Below are 20,369 nucleotides of genomic sequence, written 5' to 3' on the forward strand. Positions count from 1 at the left end.
CATTCGGGTCGGAACCATCTTTCTTTCGAAATTGGTTATGTGCTCTCGTGCTAGTGAAAACACGAGGAATGCCTACGTGGTTAGGTTAGGTTAGGCCTGTTGGGTTAGTTTCCATTAGCATAGATACAAAGAAAAATTATTATTTTCGCTAAGAGACGCGTTAGCTTGTATTGCCTAACATGAAAAAGATCTTTCCTATGACGTCAGAACACAATGTTGCTACAGTGTTGTGCGATAAGTGACACCCATTCGGTCGGAACCATCTTTCTTTCGTAATTCGTTAATTCTCTTCCTTTACGCACAACAATCTTGCAACCTTGAATATTGACGTCAGACGAGGAATGCCTACGTGGTTAGGTTAGGTTCCATTAGCATAAATACAAAGAAAAATTGTAAAAACAGCTCTCTCCTGTGACGTCGGAACACAATGTTGCTACAATGTTGTGCGATAAGTGACACCCATTCGGGGAAAAATGGCTTGTTCCGAACTCGACAGGTGGTTCTAGTGAAAACACGGCGAGGCTGAAACACTGGCTACGGGGTTGCATCGTCTTAACACACGGAACATTGCACTCTCATGCAAAAAGCAAATGGCGGGAGCAGAAACAGCGTGTCGGACAGAGATTTTCGCAGAAAACAACACGTATTCACATTAAAATGGATCAAATCTACATTCAGGAACTTCCAAAACGCTCAAGAAAATGATTTCCGTAAGTACTTTCTCCTGTAAATTTGAAGGAAATTTGAAGGAATCCGTTTCACCCATACGATAATGTTACCAAATCTTGTTACAAAGTATGGTAAATTTCTCTTTATCGGATTTTTCAAATTTACAGGAGAAATTACGGTATTTGTCTAGTAAAACCCGAACATCTGTCACTCGTTTATTTCCTTACTTTTAACATTGATACTTACGGTGACATTTTCGTATCCCCAAAACGTATTTCTTAATTTTACAGGAGAAAGTACTTACCGAAATGGGTTTATTTATACTTTAGGAAGGTCTTGGAAGTTTGTTTTCACCTCGTTGAAATTTTTTTGCCGATAAATCATGTAATTTTCGACATTAATGTCACTCCGATGCACGAAAGCTGTTCCCTTGATGTCCGTCTACTACGTGAACAAAATATTTGCGAGCGTTTCATGACGTAACAACCGGTCAGTGTTTCCAAATGCGCGATTTTGTAACTGTGTAACAGTTCTAGAATGTAAATAAACGTGAGTTCCTGTTCATCATTTCTGATTACGAACTTGCGACAACATGAGGTGCACAGGATCAGTGGTGTGCTTAATGCGAGGTTGAAGGGGGGTTATAACCCCCCCCTTTCGCACAGTATCTCTAAGGCTATTTATGAATGGTTCATGGGGCTATCCGTCAATGGTTCGTAAAAAATTTCTAATTTTAAAAAACAAATTTAACTATCTTTCCTAACCTAACAGAACCTAACCCAACCTTGCCGTGCATGGTTCGTGGGGCTATCCGTGAATGGTTTGTGGGGCTATCCGTGAATGGTTTGTGTGGCTATTTATGAATGGTTTGTGGGGTTATCAGTCAATGGTTTGTGCGGCTATCCGCCGTGAATGGTTTGTGGGGCTATTTATGAATGGTTCGTGGGGTTTTTGAACCAGAAAAAAAATATAATTTTGAAAAACAAATTTAACTATGTTTCCTAACCTAACCTTGCCGTGCATGGTTCGTGGAGTTTTCGAACCTGGAATAAAATACAAAATCAGTAACACGAAAGTAGGTATTTTTCTATGAAGAAGGTTGCAACACTGCATAACTACTGATCATGGACTACGCTAGTCAAGATTTCTCCGCCATATCGCGTGTAACGCAAGCGAAAGCGAACAAAATAAAAATACTCGATATTTCGAAAATTGAGATTATTTGCGTGCAAAAAACGAAACGCGAAATAGAAGAATCCTTACGAATGCAGAATATGTAAGTATCTATATGAAAAATACGAAAATAAGGGAATTAGAGATGTTTGGTGGTTACCGAAATTTTAATATACTTACTTATTATGCATCGCGGAAGATTCTTCAAGGTGAGGTTATGCCTATTTCAGGGCGCGAAATTTCCGGTCGCCAGGTCGCCATTGGCGACCAAAAGTTTGGGGCTGGCGACTAAAATTTTGTTGTTTCAAATGTGTGTCAAACATGCTCGAACATCTGAATCCAACATTCATACATGGTTTTGGAAAGCGAGCCGATTAAAAACCCCGTGTCCACTCAATGCCGACCCCATCTTACTTATTATTTAATTTAGCATACTATGTAGCTAAACATGAGAAGCCATTTAAAGACTTTGCAGATGTGCTGTGTTTGGCAGGTAAATTAAGTGTGAGTGTTCTACCTAAGTATGGCAATAAAAAGCAATGCAGAGAATTTATTAATTTCATAGCTGAAACTTTGAAGTTAGATCTAGTGGAGATAATAAAGAAAAGTACATACATCAGCCTTCTGATTGATGGATCCACAGATAGTCAGTCGAGCATGCAAACGTGTATGTTCGATACGTGGATGCAATTGATGGTTACATCAAAGAGGACATTTTAGGAGTAATAGAGCTCCCAAACGCTACTTCTGCTGGTCACTTCACAGCCATAACTGATTATTTAGTATTTAGATTGGGCAATAGGTTCAAATAAATACAGAAACAAGTATTACATTGTAGGCTTGGGTACTGATGGTTCAGCAAATATGGTCGGGCACAAATCAGGATTGGGTGTGCAAATGAAAAATATTTGTAATAAAATTATAAATATTCACTGCTTTGCACACCGTTTGCAGTTAGCTGTGTTGGAGTTAATATCTTAGAGCATTTGATTCCGTGATTAGGAATATTTTTCAGTTTTATCATGGCTCTGCTAAAGACTTCACCTCTTGAGAGAAACTGCAGAAGTTATAGGAGAAGAAATTCTAAAACTGAATGATATCCACACTATTAGGTGGTTAGCCAGCAAAGAAAGTGCTGTAAGAGATCTCTTGCAATCATGGAAAGCTGTTGTGACCCATGGAAAAGACAATGAAAGTACTAAACCTCAGGGTTTGCTGGAAAGTTTGAAGCAATTTAAATTTGTTAAGCTTCTGTACTTCCTTTTGGATTTTTAGATGAAACTGAACCCTTTAAGCGTGGCACTACAAAATAAGAGTCTTTTGGTTTCATCTCTGAAAATAAGAATTGAACACTGTATTTCAGTTTTGGCTGACCTGGAATCTAATGTTGGACCAAGCGAACAAGATTTCTTGGACCATGCATTTATTTCAGGAAAGACCAGGGATGTGCAGCTCACAAACATTCAAAATGGAGAGCAAGAGTTTCAGACTGTTAGAGGAAACTTAATTAACAATGCGAAGGTGTACATCACAGAAAGATTGCAATCTATATCAACAGATGTGATTGCATCTCTGCATGTTTTCGACACCTTGGGTTGGCATACCAAAGAAAATATTCTTCAGTTTGGGATAGAAGAAATAAAGAAGCTCTACATGTACTTGAACCCGAGCATTTATAATGAGAAAATGGATATTCTGTTAGCAGAGTGGACAGACTTTGAATCAGATGCTGGATTAGATTCACAGTGAGGAGTGTTTAGCAAGATTCCCCAATTTTCTCCAGATTTTGACATTTTGAGCTGTTTACCAGTGAGCACAGCTTCATGTGTGAGAGGTTTCAGCTGTTACAACAGACTCAAGACTATTTACAGGAACTCTCTAAAGACAGACACTGGATGATTTGCTCAGAGTTTCCGTAAATGAACCCCCCCGTCAGTGTTTGACCCAGCAGTTGCGATTGTTAAGTGGTACCTCAGTGCTGAACGATAGCGCTACATAAACATTAATTCCTAAGGTATGTTCTTTTTAATAATTGCTCATATTTTTATTATTTATAAATATAAAATAGTGGCGACCAAAGATTTTAGTCCGGCGACTGACTTCAAACTTGAAATTTCATGCCCTGGCCTATTTCCATAAAATAGTGGCAACTTTTCGGTACTTCTTTACTATCCTTCGGACACATTTATTTATTTGTACAGAAGAAACTACTTACCGTAATAAGTTCCTGTAGCATTGTCGGCAAACCATTGGCACGTGGTTAGGTTAGGAAACATAGTTAAAATTTGGTGTCGTGTTAGTATCAGGATCTAGAAATTGGAAATAATTGCGAAAAGGCCTACCAGAAAGACGTACTGGTAATGTGAAAAATTGCAATTAATTTCATCAAAACAACGTTGATACAACTTCAGGAATGTTCAACGAAGCAGATACGGGTAACACTTTACTATACCAGAGACGGATTTCTTGAAATTTACAGGAGAAAGTACTTACGCAAATCATTTTCTGTAGCGTTGTTGATGTTCGGGTATGTAGTTTTGATCCATTTTAATGCGAATGCATGTGGTTTTGTACGAAAATCTATTTCCGACACGCTAATGCTGCTGCCGCCATTTGCTTAGTGCACGAGAGCACAATACGCTCCGTATTGTCCGTATATGCTAAATTGAACGAAAGGAGTGCTAATGGAACGTAACCTAACAGGCCTAACCTAACCTAGTAGGCATACCTCGTCCCCGTGATGGTTTGTGGGGCTATCGTGAATTTTTGGGCTAATTTGCCGCCATTTGTTTTCTGCACGAGAGCACAATACGCGCTATTGCTGCTGCTACAAGATGACGTGTCGAGGATGCGTCGTGAAATTGTTGCCGGGTGTGGAAGATGCCATGGAATTTGTAATTCCGATGTTGTCCGTATATGCTAAATTGAACGAAAGGAGTGCTAATGGAACCTAACCTGACAGGCCTAACCTAACCTAGTAGGCATACCTCGTCCATGTGATGGTTCGTGGGACTATCGTATGTAAGAAATAGACATTATTTTCATTAGAAATCCATTATTTCACCTAAAGAAATGGTTCCGCAATGCAGAATAGTACGTTAGCAATGTAAAAAATTGCGAAATAAATCATTGATAGGTGTCTCTGGTATAGAAAAGTAGTACCCAGATACGTAACTACGAATGTCAAAAATTGACGAAACAAAAAAATTAGAGGTGTCCGATGGATAGTAAATTTTTACCGACGGTCTTCCGAAGGATAGTAAATTTTTACCGACGGATAGCCCCAAAAACCATCCACGATAGCCCCAAAAACCATTCACGATAGCCCCACGGACCATTTCCGGCAAGGTTAGGTTAGGTAAGCATAGTTAAAAAAAAATTAAAAAAAATTCTTGTAAAAAAAGGCACATTTGGAGAAACTGCAGAGACCGCGTGACTTTCGATGCTCGCGCTATCTGCATGTACATAATGGAAACAACGGCCTAATGTTACAGGAGATGCAAGTTCTTTACGTAACAACTGATTATTTATTGTTCTGCAGCATTCTATGGTGAAGTTTTTAGTTTCCATGAAAGAAAATACGTTCAAGAACCTCGACAATGATGCAGAAAGTGATTTCAGTAAGTAGTTTCTCCTGTAAATTTGAAGAAATCCGTTCAGGCTATAATAGACAGTTATCGAAATTACTTACTGAATGCAGTTTCTTTATACTTGTGGATGTTCGGGGAAGTGTTTTCTCGCATCGTTCATGGAATTTTGCCGGTGAATCATCTTATTTTTTGATATAAATGTGTGACCAATGCACGAAAGCTCTTGCATCCATTTATTGCCAGGTGGATGTAGCCTGTGTGTGATGATGTAATCCCGGTCAGTGTTTCCATACGTGTTTTTGTAACTGAAGAAGTTACGTTGCCAAATGGTTCGTGGGGCTATGCGAGAATGATGTGTGGGGCTACGCATGTTTTTTTCTAAAGCTGCTGTGGTTCAGTCGGTAACGCGTCTGACTACCATGCTAAAGGTCCTGGGTTCGATCCCCGGCCGGTTCAAATCCAGGAACTTTTCTAACGGAAGCGGTCAGGGGCGTGATGCTGATCACATCACTCCCACTCACGACCAGATCAAGAAAGTGTGGGGCGTTACCCCAACACCCCCTATACACCTTCATGGCGTGGTGCTAAGCACAGGGGAGCACTTTACTTTTTTTTAACCTTTTTAAACCAATTTTTAACTATTGTAACCTAAAAGTGACCCTACCTAACCTAACCTTGCCAGAAATGGTTCGTGGGGCTACATAGGTATTTTTGGGTGCAGAGGGGTGGAAACACTGCATGCCGAGTACGGTAGTGAAACTGGGACCGCCATTTTGCGTGTTATCGAAGGCGAAAAGAAACTAAGAAATCTTACTCGATATGTCGCAAATAGAGCTTATTTCCATGAAATAAGCGAAATGCCCTTCAGCAATGTTTCTCAATGCAGAATACGTAAGTACGAATATTCAAATTAAATGAACTAGCAAATTTCAGCCATTTGTCCGATACGAGAAATTTACCCAAAGTATTACCATGTATCTCTTACAGGTTTATATAAACTCGTACATTTACATTTATATAGAGCTATGGACAATAATTAGGGATTTGCATCATTACAATGTGTTACAGGTTCTTCATTTTCCCTTCACATTTTGATATACAACATGTTTTAATGATTTCATATAAATTCAAGTAGATATAATGTATGTATATAAGTCTGTAACCGGATACATTTGGCTACGGTATTACATTTAAAATTTACACCATGTAATAGATACCTGCATTTTCACTTGCTTCTTAAGTGATTAGACTAAAAAGTGTAATAAAAGATAATTTGGCTATGCACAGTGCCTTACTTGTACTGTTTCCCAAAGTATACTTCATGTGGGGTGTTCCGTGTATTCTGATATACTGTATAGGCCTCTGTAGGTTAAGTAGTTTTTGATTGCCTTTGTTTTCCTATTTTAGAGGAGTTATGGATTTAATGTCATTTGGCAGTTTATTATAGAAAGTTATTCCGGCATTTATAGGCGATAGATTTGATATCTTAAGTCTACTATGTTCCTGGAAATAGTATTTGTTTCGTCTTGTAGTCATGAATTTGGTTGTTTTTTGTGCATTTTTGGTATTTATAACATGAAATAATTTTGTATATATATATATATATAGAGTATATAGTCATGATTTGATTTTTCTTAAATTCCTCCTTACAAGATGACCTATACCCCAGGTTGTTCATTATTTAGTGCCCCTTTTTTGTAGCATTAATGTTCTCTCTGTATTTTTGAAATGCCCCTCCCCAGGCGACATATTCTATGTGGGGATATATTAACTCATAGTACATACATTTATTGATTTCAGTTATATACAGATAGACATTTTAGAAGATAGATGTGTGTTGTATTTGCTACATAGGTTGTTGATATGTTCATCCCATGATAATCTATCTATTTACTATTATCTAATGTGATCCCTAGGAATTTCACTGTATTTTTGGGTTGTATGTGTGTTTCATTAATCCTTGTTGTTTTTATATTGAAGTCAGTGTTTTTGCTAATATTAAAGGCCATAAACTTAGTCCTGTTACTATTTGTAGTTAGTCCATGGATGTTTAGGTATTGTGATAGCTGGTTGATCGTGATAAATGTGCAGATTTCTAGTTCTTTTGCTTCTTTACCTCTCGATATTACTGTTGTCATCTGCATAGGTTATAGTCTTCGTGTTTGTGTAGTGTGGTATGTCATTTATGTATTCATGTAGAACAGCAGAGGACCTAGTATTCATCCTTGGGGTATTCCCTTTGTTATGTCTCAGGACATACTCATTCGATTATTCCTCTGTTTTATTTCCATGTATCTCTTCCATTCCATCGTTAGAAAAGTTCCCGGATTTGAACCGGCCGGGGATTGAACCCGGGACCTTTAGCATGGTAGTCAGATGCGTTACTGACTGAGCCACCGCGGCCACGATGGAAGTGGCCCCGGCGCCCACCCAGCATTGAATAACATGGGTACCTGGGGGACCCTGGGGGGTAAAGGCGGTCAGGAGCGTGATGCTGATCACATCACCCCCACTCACGACCGGATCAAGAAAGTGTGGGGCATTACCCCCACACCCCCTATACGCCTTCATGGCGTGGTGCTAACCACAGGGGAACACTGTACTTTTTTTTTTTTACGTTCTTCCATTCCACCATCTTGACCTCTTTTTATTTTGCCCTATGGCTGTTAGATCACATAATCTCTGTGGGGGGAAATTTATTTCCTGTAAGTGTCATCATTAAACTGTAAATGAACGTGGCAGCTGATATCTTGCAAACAACTAGACCTATTATTAAAAGGATTGCCAAAATTCAGCTACACAGACTATACAAAATATTTCAAGTTACAATTATATAGTACATCCAGAATGTTTTATTTTCACTGAAAGAAGAGTTACTGAAATTAATATAGTTAACACAGTAGGTTCATACATACAGTATCAGAAACAGAAAATGTATATTTGCATATATTTTTTTAAATTTACTTTAATGAAACTGTTCAAATATTTTACACAGGCCCGCAGCCAGGAATTCTTTGTTGGGGGGGGGGTGAGGTTAATCCTAGAGGGGGCTAATTTTTAATATATTTAATAATTAGCAGATATAGCAAGGTACACAGAAGCACATGCCCACCTCCCTCAAAAGAGATAAATAACAGAAGAGGGATGGTATATTGAAACTGCAACGAACAAAAGCACTTCGAGCAACATCAAATAGCAATATTTCTATAATGACGTTTCCAGATTGCCAAAGAATATAAAGTTTAACATAAATAGGCTAATAGGGACTGTATCTGCTTGATATTTACAGGTCGATAATGTTAATAGACGATTAATATGTACCAACAGCTTTGGGCCTCTCTGCAGAACTTATTAAGGGAGCCCTTTATAAATCATGCTTCGTGATGATTCCCTCTAGTTTCCAGTATGCAAGATTTTTAAGCACAAAGGAATCTAAGGAGAATCCAACACCACCATTGTGTTGTGTTATGCAAGAAAAATTGAATTAATTAAATAATAATGGTTACATATTATCTACACTTTGATGAATTGTGTAAAAATGTGTAATACATTTTTTTGTACTTGCTAAAACATGGGTCCCTTAGTCCACCACGGACTTTATTTTCTTCAAAGGGGAGACTCTTGCATCACCAGACAATGTTTGCTTACTGGTTACGTTAACCATTTTGCAAAATATTGTGTGAATTGTATTATATTATAGTTGAAATACATGTTTTGGCACCTGACAAACAAAGGGAAATCCCTTGATTGATCAATGACTTCTTGGATTACAGTGGTGTCTTCATTAATATTTCATATTAAGTTTCACGCCTTCATGGCATGGTGCTAAGCACAGGGGGAGCATTTTACCTTTTTTTTTTAAATAGGGCGCAAATAATTTTACGGGGCGCCATGGCATTCTCTTTAACATTTTTTTTCATATAGATTGTTCGGCTCCCAGGGCAGACTTCCACTGCCCCATAGCTATGGCTTTGAACTTGGTCTATAAGAATAGCAGAGTGCAAGCGAAGTGAGCAATAAAATTTTACGGAATATTTTTATTTCTATAAAATTTGAGATCGAGGGGGAAGTAATTGCCCTTGGCCGTCTGGAAGAAAAATGCAAGGAACACGTAGAAACTAATTCCATCATGAGTATCCAATTGTCCTGCTATTCTTAGATTCTCCTATTCTTGTTTTTTTTTTTTTTTTTTACTTCAATGTTTGCTCCCCCTAGAATAGACTTCTGCCCAAGGTCGGGGGGGGGGGGGCAATGTCTCCTGCCCCCTGTTTGTTGAGTCTCTCTTCATCAATATTCACGTCATCACTCATTCTTGCGATTAGCTAGAAGTGGCTAGAAAAGCAATGCTAAGTAGCAAAAATCAAATATCCACTCCCTCTCTCTATCCCATGAATCACTATTACCAATAGGTAGACTTAGGAAACAAAAATTTAAGCTGTTCCAAGTTCACAACATCCAAACACATTAGGCACCTTTAATACAAGACTTCTCAAAATGTCACAACTGTTCTAGATACTGAAAATTGCAAAATCATTTCCGGAAGCCTGAATCTGGAAGGGAATATCCCTCCCCCCCCAATCCTGATACGACATTATACAGAATCCCATACACCCTAATATATTACAAAATCAATAAGTGTCTTTGTTATGTTGCTAGAGTAACACATGATATAATTGTAGAGATTAATGAGAATTCCAGGTAGGAATGTGTTCTGTATTTTTCACAGAGGGGGCAAAGTGGGCTCTCAGGGGGCAGCTCTCCTAGCTACGGGCCTGATTTTACAGGGTTGTTTATCAGAAAATGCCTTTGCATACAAACATCTATATGTATGGTGCCAAAAAACATACAAGCAATTTGAAGCATGGTTTTCTTTTTAACCCTTCAAGCTGGCAGTTAAATACCCATCAGCCACTGCGAGAGGCGGTAATTTTAAATCAGCAAAACAGCAATTTTTCATAATGTCACAAAATTGAACATATCTTAAAAAACATTTGCTCAATTACAATGAAATTTTCAGGATTTGTAAACCAGACTTCACACTACACAAAATTGTATAAAAATGATATTTATGCTATAATAAAAATTTATAATAAAAATAAAAACTTACTTGTTGCGCTTACAAAGTACTCCTTCTGTCTTGTGTTCTTGTTAGTTTAGAAGTCCAACCTTGTGTGGTACAGTTTAAAACATGCTTCGAAACACAGTCCTACTTCACAATCCGAACACCAATAAATACTTTTGAACTATACCCATAAGCATAAATATTCCCAGAAGAAGATATATTTCTTGCATGGTAACTGCTTGGCATTTGCGAATTCGTGAATGTGGTTTCAATGTGCATGGTTGAATATAAGTGTCGGCATATAAGTTAGTTTCTCTGACAATGAGTTCTACAACTTCTTTTTCAAATAATAACAAAAAGGCATCAAGGACATTATTGACTGCCTTTTGGGGACCGCACAATCCACAAAACGCAAGTTTATTTGCTTTGAAAGAGTCGTCAACTTCTTTCCAGTTCCAGGTTACATTCGATGACGCAACAGGTGAGGATGTAAAGCCATCTAATTCGCTTTCACTATCACTGACACTATCTACTTCCTGTTCTGCATAGTTTACTTCACTTTCACTTGTAGATAGAAATGAATAAATTGAACCTTCACTGTCACTTTCCTCTAAAAGCGCACAAATTTCGTCCACTTCGATGCCCTTTACCCGCTCGTGCGATGCCATTTCTCAGATTTTTTTTTTTAAAGTAATAAAGTGATGCAATCTCACATAATTTCATGTAATTGGAAGGAAAACCAACACATGGCAGCACATTGCAGTCTACTCTTGAGTTACATGCATTTTCGTTCATGTGGGAAAACAACAGATGGCAGAATATGCATCATTTCGTCACTACTACACGGGACGTATACGTGTACGTCGAACCGCCTCTAGAAGCACTATGAGGGTCCGTACACGTGTACGTTGAACCGGCCTGAGGGGTTAAAAAAATCAATTTAAATAAAAAAGGATCATCAAAAATGATTTTTTAAAATGAAAATCATGATTTTTATCCACCCTGCCTTTGACCCTCTGTACCCCCTCGAAAACTTGAAGTGTTTTGCATGGTTTTGAAGATTGTTGTTCATTGTTTTTAGCTCGCAGAGATGTTTTATTATGAAATAAAGTACGTCTGCAGGGTGGCGACAGACCTGGAAAACTGGGAAAAGTCAGGGAATTAGAGGTGTCAAAAAAAGTCAGGGAATTTCGTCCTTTTTTTTTTTTTTTTTTTTTTTAATATTGTTATGGAACTCTGCACGGGAACAGGAAATCTCGTTCGTAAGTTTCAGCATCAACTTTTAGGCCCCTTTTATGCACACCACGATGCCCGAAACCAGTGATGGCAGGAGGATAGAGAGAGAGAGAGAGAGAGAGATAGATAGATAGATTGATTTCTCTCGCTCGGGCTTCTCGGCGGGAATTTTAAATTCGAACACTCTTTGAAGGAAAATTGTTATAACTCGGGCACTATGGGAGCAATCTACGTGGATAACTTTTGTTTTGCAGCTAAAACATCATTGCATGCAACCGTGTACAATTCAGAACGCCGGACCGAGGAAGCTGGCTTTGGGGCACGGTCCACGAATTTCAATGGATGAAACATAAAACTTTGGAGTTTGCCCCTTCTTCCTCTGCTATTTTGGGGAGAGGGCGCAAAATTTAGTATTCTTTTCAAAGAATGGACATTTCTCAAAAGAACGTAACATGTTTCATGTTCTTGGGTGCCATCGAAGTTGAATTATAAGCCAAAATGTGTTTTTTTTTATGAAAAATAGGTAATTTGCATTTTTGGAGGTAAAGTTTTATAAATCTGGCACTATGGGAGTAATCTACTTCGGATAACTTTTGTTTTGCAGCTAAAACATCATTGCATGCAACCGTGTACAATTCAGAACGCCGGACCGAGGAAGGTGGCTTGGGGGCACGACCCACGAATTTCAAAAGATAAAACATAAAACTTTGGAGTTTGCCCCTTCTTCCTCCGCTATTTTGGGGAGAGGGCGCAAAATTTAGTATTCTTTTCAAAGAATGGACATTTCTCAAAAGAACGTAACATGTTTCATGTTCTTGGGTGCCATCGAAGTTGAATTATAAGCCAAAATGTGATTTTTTTTTACGAAAAATAGGTAATTTGCATTTTTGGAGGTAAATTTTTATAAATCTGGCACTATGGGAGTAATCTACTTCGGATAAGTTTTGTTTGTCAGATAGAACATCAGAGCATGCAACCGTGTATAATTCAGAACGCCGAACCAAGGAAGGGGGCTTGTGGGGTGCGACCCTCCAATTTCAATGAAAGAAAAACATAAAAATCTGGAGTTTGCCTCCTCTTCTCCTGCTATTTTGGAGAGAAGGTGCAAACCTTAGTATTCTTTTCAAAGAATGGACGTTTCCAGAGAGAATGAAACATGTTTCATTTTCTTGGGTGCGATACAAGTTGAATAATAAGCCAAAATGTGAAACTGTTTTTTACTAAAAAAAATAGGTAATTTGCATATTACTCAAATTGTTATAACTCGGGCACTATGGCAGTAATCTAATTCGGATAAGTTTTGTTTTTCAGCTAAAACCGAGCATGCAACAGTGTACAATTCAGAACGCCGAACCGAGGAAGGGGGTTTGGGGGGCGCGACCCCCGAATTTCAATGAAAAAACTATAAAAATCTGGAGTTTGCCCCTTCTTCTCCCGCTATTTGGGGGAGAAGGTGCAAACCTTAGTATTCCCTTCAAAGAATGGACGTTTCCAAAACTATTGAAACATTTCATGTTCCTGGGTGCCATAAAAGTTGAATAATGAGCCAAAATGTGAAACTGTTCGGAAATGTGGCATGGATATGTTGCGGGGAGAGAGGGGAGGTTGGTCATCAGTATGAATTTCCCAGGCTTGCTCCAGACCTGTGTCAGTCTCCACCCAAACATAAGAGTATGAAGTTCCGAGAAGCATATTTTTTTTCGTAATCAGCACCATGATACGATATGATATCATCGGGCCAGTACGACCTTACTCTGATGATACCATATGGTATCATCGGGGGAGTAAAGGTTAAGCCTCTAAGTATTACATGGAAAATGCTTTGAATTATCATTTTTTTTTCTTGTCCGTATAGGAATAGTAAGGAAACTTCTCAACAGATGGAGGGGATAAGGGCTGGTGGCGCCGTCCGATAGTTGTCGGACGTCGTAGTAAGGCATTTTCTTGGGCAAACTGAAGGAACATTGAAACAAATAGGTTCCATTGATACATACGATTTTTGTCGAATATCGCCACCCGACTAAGTATCTCACTACAACATGCGACAGAAATTGCATGGACTGCAACATCCAACAAAATTTTCATGCATAAACAAGAAGAGCTTTAGACTGCAAATATGCTGCTGGAATTTATTACTCTTCTGTCTCACTTCACCTTCTTTAATGTAGCAGTGCTTACGAAGGTTTTCTTTCATCATCCTGACGTATTACTGGCTTCGCACAAGTTACCATACGTTTACAATGACATTGCACTATTCTTAGATATCAAGAAGAATCCAACCAAACGGGAGGATATGTATTGAATACTATCACGAAAAAGTTAAACGTAAATCTGCATTGGTGAACATTATAAAAATTGGCAAGTGCATGCTCCCAACCTCAAATTTACTGCAACACTAGTATTGAAATGAAATTAACGCCACTCTCTGTCCTGTCTGTTAGTAGGGACATTGATTTTTCGCAAATGCCAAACCGTGAAAAATGGTAATTGCTGTGAAGTTATGTTTAGGAATGTGCAGTGATGTCTGGACACATTTTTCGCCCGTTCGAAATATTGAAATAATGCGTATTTCGCATTAAAGAAATGTCCTAAAACAATGAAAAATTCCATGAAATCCAACATGCTTGTCTTTTCTAGGCCATGTTTGTGTACATAGAACATGCAAGTTTTCCAACATTTTATTCAAAAGTAAACTATAGAGTTATACGTACATGGAATAATTCCGACAGCCACATTAAATCATGTAAAAGAGGCAGGGTTCCAACAGGAGATCGAGTGCGTATCTACCGTCGTTAGGTCATCTGACTACCATGCGAGAGACCCAGGGTCGATCCCCTGCGGGGGAGAACCTGGATGTTTTCCACCTATTCAAACTGCTCCGGCACCACCAAGCATCATATGAAGCTGGTATCTTGAGGAAACTTTGAGGGATAAAGGTAGCCAGGAGCGTGGTGCTGATCACATCACCCCCACCTTCAGCCGTGATCAAGAAAGTTGGGGCCCTAACTCCAAACCCCTATACACCTTCATGGAAAAGTGCAGGGGAGCTATTTACTTTTACTTCTTCAAAAATCTGTTCCAACATATCAAACTGTCGAAAATACGTAGACCATGTGACCTACAATTTAAAATAATAGTTTAAAAGCAAAATGGAGTATTAAGTTTCAGTATATTTGGCAGATAAATGTTCTAAAACAAAAACACGAATTTTTGGAAAGGTAACACTAACAAGTCAAAAAAATACAATGCCAATTTTTGGTGCCATAATATATCGGTATTGGTCACATGAGATTGATTGATTTTAATTCTTTGGGTGCGTCGCCACTTATTGTCATTAGGCACCCTTCAGTATATACGGGGAAATTTCCATTATCTAAAATCCATACCTTAAAATTAAAGAAAGGGGTATGGAAAATAACTTTCAAGATATCAAACTCTCACGAAGAGGCGTAAGCCATGTGACTTACAATTTGAAACAGTAGTTTTAAAACACCATGAAGGTATAATTTGAGATATTTGCCAGAAAATGCGCTAAAATTAAAATGTGAATTTTGGTTAAAATAACACGTTATAGTAAAAAAAAAAAAAAAAAAAAAAAAAAAATCCACCAATTTGAAAAAAAAGTAACAAAATATCAAGGTCCCTACCGATTAGGTATAAATAAAACAAGAATATCAGTTGTAATTTATTGCATTAGTAACAGTGAGAGTCCTAACCTAATTTTCGACATATCCACCACCGTTGTTCTGGCATTTGTCGTAGCATGGCACTAAATTTTGTATGCCCATGATATATGTGTCTGACAGCAAAGACTGGAACTATCTCTACCGCAGTGTAGCTGTGAAATCCTTCCCCTGCCAGAGACTTCTTCAGTTAAACAAAGAGATGAAATTCGGTACATTCAAGGCCAGGGCTGTACAGGAAGTGGTCCAAAATCTCACACTTGAAGTGATGGAACACCCGCGTGTACTCAGCTGTATGGGGTTGTACACATTCGATTGGCCTTCGTGAATTGTCTGCACCATCGTCTGTCCATGCTATCATTCACGACATCTGGTCTGCACACATCACATTATTGCTGATGGCTCTGTGCCAAATTCTGAGCTTGCAAAAATCTGATTACTACACGTAGGCTACATCGCAGTTGGTGGGAGACTGAATGAGAGCTGCAATATTTAACCTAGAACTTTCCTAAAACGGCTGCATTGCAACTGTACCAGATTACAGCTACATGCCACGTCTTCCTGCCTGCATGTGTGTGTGTTGCTCTCCGAGCACTAGTGCTGCATATAGAGACCATTGGACCTTTTTTTAGGATGCCCCTCGTATATGAACTTTCAGAAGCTTTTATTATTAGAGTGTTCCTGTTTTAATGTGTATTTAGCTAAGTCAGGTACCTATACAATGAAAGCATTAATGGTATAACTTCACTTGGATATACTGTACTGAAGCAGAAATCCCATTGATAATGTAAGGAAATATGACACTTTATTTTCTTCGATTCAATTGTTTCCCTTATATGCAAGAGTTAAGTTGTTTGCTTTACAGAGAAGAGATAAGTAGCTTTATGCATTGAAAAATGAGTCCGCACTCATGGTTCTTGCAAGCAGAGGGTTCCAAACCTCAGTGGAAATATCAACATATAATACCGAGAATGTATAAGGAGACTGATAAATTACAAATTGTATTTTTTAATCAATCACTCTTCACTCTTATCTCATTTAGTCGTAACTTTACAAATAATCAAGTATTTTATTTTTAACTTACTGCGTATGACAACATTCCGTAATCCTTCCCTAGCTTGTGAATTGTAATAATTTTCCAAATTCACTATTTTGCAGTTTGAATTCAAATCATAGAGAATAGATAAATTAAGTCAATTTCATAGAAGATAATATTGGTACTTAACAAAACCATACGTGGATCTGTATGAGTTTATTATTTCCATTTGCAAAAACATCGATTTAGTTTAGTTTGTAATTGTCAGGGAAAAATGTAGATTTTGTCCTGGAAAACCTGGAAAAGTCAGGGAATTTCATTTCTGCTTGTTTGTAGCCACCCTGGTCTGTGAAGCAGAACAGCCTGAAGGCTTTGTGGTAGCGAATATATCACCCAACACAACACCACAACAGCAGCTATAATTTTATATTGTTAGATTAGGAGTGTTTGGAATTGATAGCAATTCCCGATGTGTTCTTTTGATGTTTTAGTGTGCATAACTACTCCCAAGAAGGCAGGTTTTTACTTCTGCTGGTCATACTTTGGTATAAAATTTATCAGTTTTGTTGTGTTTTCCTCATACTGGAACAATTTAAGTAAAACATTGAAATATGTAGTCTGTAAAAAAAAAATCAACAATTCTCAAAGGGGTACAGTGGGTAACTGCCTCATTTAATTTATTAATACAAGATTGGATTAAACGTAAGTAATTGCTACACCAGACTGGCCTTCTTAAAGAAGGCTCAAGCTTTAACAACTTGATTAACTATGCAATACATTCTAATATGAGGCAGACTCCACCATATCATTGCAGATTTTAAAATTTGCCTAACAACAGTGCAGAAATTTTGAATGGCATGTTTATTATTCTGATTTAATGAAATACGATATACACAAGACATATTGTACTCGTTATTTTTTTTAAGAAAAAGGTAATGGAAATTTCCAGAAGTGAGCTCAAAATATTTTTAAAAAATTAGACTGAATTCAAAAATTCAGGCAACAAGTGAAAATTTTCAGTCACCATGGTGACCGGCTACCCTGTATTGGCTACCCCTGATTACACTTACACCTTCCTTTGCTCTTGCTTTATCTACTCCTGAATATATTAAGATGTGTCCCATATTCAACATCTCTCCTGATCTCCTTGTCGTCAGACGTTCTGTTCAGTTCCAAAAATAGTTTTATTTTCTTGCCTTGTCCTTACCTTTTAATATGACTGGCTTTTTGTTAATTTCTCACAATAACAAGTTTCTTCTTTTGTTTTCAGTAAACCCAGCTGACGTCTGAAAGTGGATGATTTTTCGTGACCATTTTGTGCAATGGTAAGGATAACTGCAGTGACAGGTTGGGAGAGAATATGGTAACTGCTTTTTAGCACCACCTGCTGGCTGCTGGTTTCACCACACACTCGCACACCACTTCAAATGAAGACATGATCGGCAAGTCAATCACGGCTTATCAACTATCCAGCTACAAAGAAAACCAAATTCAAAATTAAGCAAGTAAGTAAAGCATGTGTGTAAGATTGTACGTTATTAGACTTTCCACAATTCAATGAGAGATATAATAAATGGTAATATGATAAACTTAAATGTAATACTGTCATTGATAGCTCTCAACAGTGGTAACGCCACCTTTTTATAGATGGGAATAAAATTAACATTTTAAAAAAGAAATGTGTGTGTATGAATACACCTTTCAGTAGTGCTTATTATGAACACAGTTGTTGTTTTTTTCATTTTTAAATACTTGTTTATTTTGCAGCAAATCCCAGTTGATGTCTGAATGGATTCCGTTGACCAATATTTGCGATTTAAAGGATGATGGAAGGATTAATCTGGTAGGGGCTGTGATGAAAACTTGAATCAAATTGACAATACTCACACCTTATGGAGTAACAGGCCCAACAATGAATAAATGAAGAAAGGTAAGTTTTGCACAGTAATTTATGAAGCAGTTTTTCAGGCTTCACCACTAGACATGATAAATGGGTCATTCCATGCCAAACCATCCAATGGTGGTTGCATGACCATTTTAGAAAAATAATCATCTTTAGTACATACGTTTGTAAAGTGGGATCCATGAGTATTACCGTGCAAATTGTCAATGACTATTGTCATTAATTTTTCTCTTACATCCTATGTGTTTTTTAGTGATGGATTTTTATGTTTGCTCGTGCAGAAGTTGTCAACAGCTTGTTTTGAGTTTTCTTTTAATTCTTGAAGCTCTTATTGGGTCAAATAAAGAGCACGAACATGGTGATGGACAATTTGCACGGTAATACTTGTGGATCCCACTGTACATGTTTCTAGATCTCAAAACCAATGTTCAAAAACAATTATTGTCTTTAGTTCTCCTGGGGCAGCCATTTTTCCAACATGGCACATAGCTTTTTTTGCTCATGTAGCAGTATACAGAAACCTTAATATCTTGAAAACCATTAGGACTAGAGTCCTGAAATAAAATTCATTTTGTAGCTAATGAAGTGTACTTTCTATGATATTCAAGTATGTTTTGTTGAAAATTGCATCCTAAGTACGAAAATTATAGTGGAAATTTGGGTAACAATAGTTAAAAAATTGGATTTTTAAGCACTGTTTTTCAATGAAGGGGTTTAGTCTAAGGCTTGATTTTTTTTTCATGCGTAAACCTACCTGCAGGGTGTCTGTAAATAAACTATCAGTGCTTAGAAATGCAACCCTTTTTTTCTTTAATACTTTTTTCAAGTATTAAAACCTTCTTACTATATTTTCTGAGGCTTTATTTAACCCAAATTTAAAAAAGAAAAAGAAAAGACTTCATTATTCTAAGTATGGGATGTTAGTTTTAACCTTACTTTTCAATATCAGAAATTAGGTGACATACATTACCTCATATTGACTAAAACGAGTTGAATCTAAAAGTTGAGATTTTTACTGAGAGTTAGGTTCATGCAGGGCTTCCTTTGTGCCAAATTTCAGAATTTTTCAAGAGGACCCATCTGAGATATTTATCCCCGAAAACTGTCAAAATTGAATGAACGTCCATGTTTGAGCCCATGCTGTAAAAAAGGGTTGCATTTCTAAGCACTGATAGTTTATTTACAGACACCCTGCAGGTAGATCTACGCATGAAAAGAAAATCAAGCGTTAGACTAAACCCCTTCATTGAAAAAATCATTCTTAAAAATCCAATTTTTTAACTATTGTTACCCAAATTTCCACTATAATTTTCGTACTTAGGATGCAATTTTCAACAAAACATACTTGAATATCATAGAAAGTACACTTCATTAGCTACAAAATGAATTTTATTTCAGGACTCTAGCTCTAATGGTTTTTAAGATATTAAGGTTTCTGTATACTGCTACATGAGCAAAAGAAGCCATGCGCCATGTTGGAAAAATGCCTGCCCCAGGAGAACTAGAGACAATAAATTTTTTGAACATTGAACAAGTCAATGAATATCAGCAAGGCGGTTAAGACGACTGATGTTACAGTGTGAACGTCTTATATACAGAATACTTTATTTTTGTAAAAAAATATATATCTTAATGTTTGTTTTAACATTTATTTAATATTTGGAGAAATAAAGTAATACCAAAAATGAATGCTTGAACTTAATTGAATCCATACATATGAACAAAGAGAATGATTATGTGAAAATAAACAATTCATGAGAACTAAAGTTCTTAAATTATGTTGTAACATTGAAACAATCCCCACATGTTGTGGTTTATTCAGTTGACCTCAGCACCTTCTTTGAGCCATACCTTGTATTTATAAAGTGTGTGGTCGAACAGGGGTGCCATATAAAATAGAGAAACGATCTTCGGGCTCTTCTGTTATGGGGGGAGCCTGATTGAACACTTCTCTAACATTGCATTTATGGTATGTGAGTCTCTAGAGCTCTGTGTTAACTCTTTCTTCACTTCCTGG

General features: G+C 37.5%; 1 long non-coding RNA gene across 1 annotated transcript in view; it reads left to right on the top strand.

Moving 5' to 3' along the window:
• Positions 1-20,369, top strand: part of LOC145986781 (uncharacterized) — a 51,998-nt gene that overhangs the window by 1,685 nt on the left and 29,944 nt on the right. The window contains exons 2-3 of the long non-coding RNA XR_014441610.1: positions 17,720-17,954; positions 18,217-18,379. This is a non-coding gene — a long non-coding RNA (uncharacterized LOC145986781). The remainder of the gene's footprint in view (positions 1-17,719; positions 17,955-18,216; positions 18,380-20,369) is intronic.

The sequence above is a fragment of the Lepisma saccharinum genome, chromosome 4 (assembly GCF_977018435.1).
Source record: "Lepisma saccharinum chromosome 4, izLepSacc3.1, whole genome shotgun sequence".
Classification (NCBI taxonomy): Eukaryota; Metazoa; Arthropoda; class Insecta; order Zygentoma; family Lepismatidae; genus Lepisma; species Lepisma saccharinum.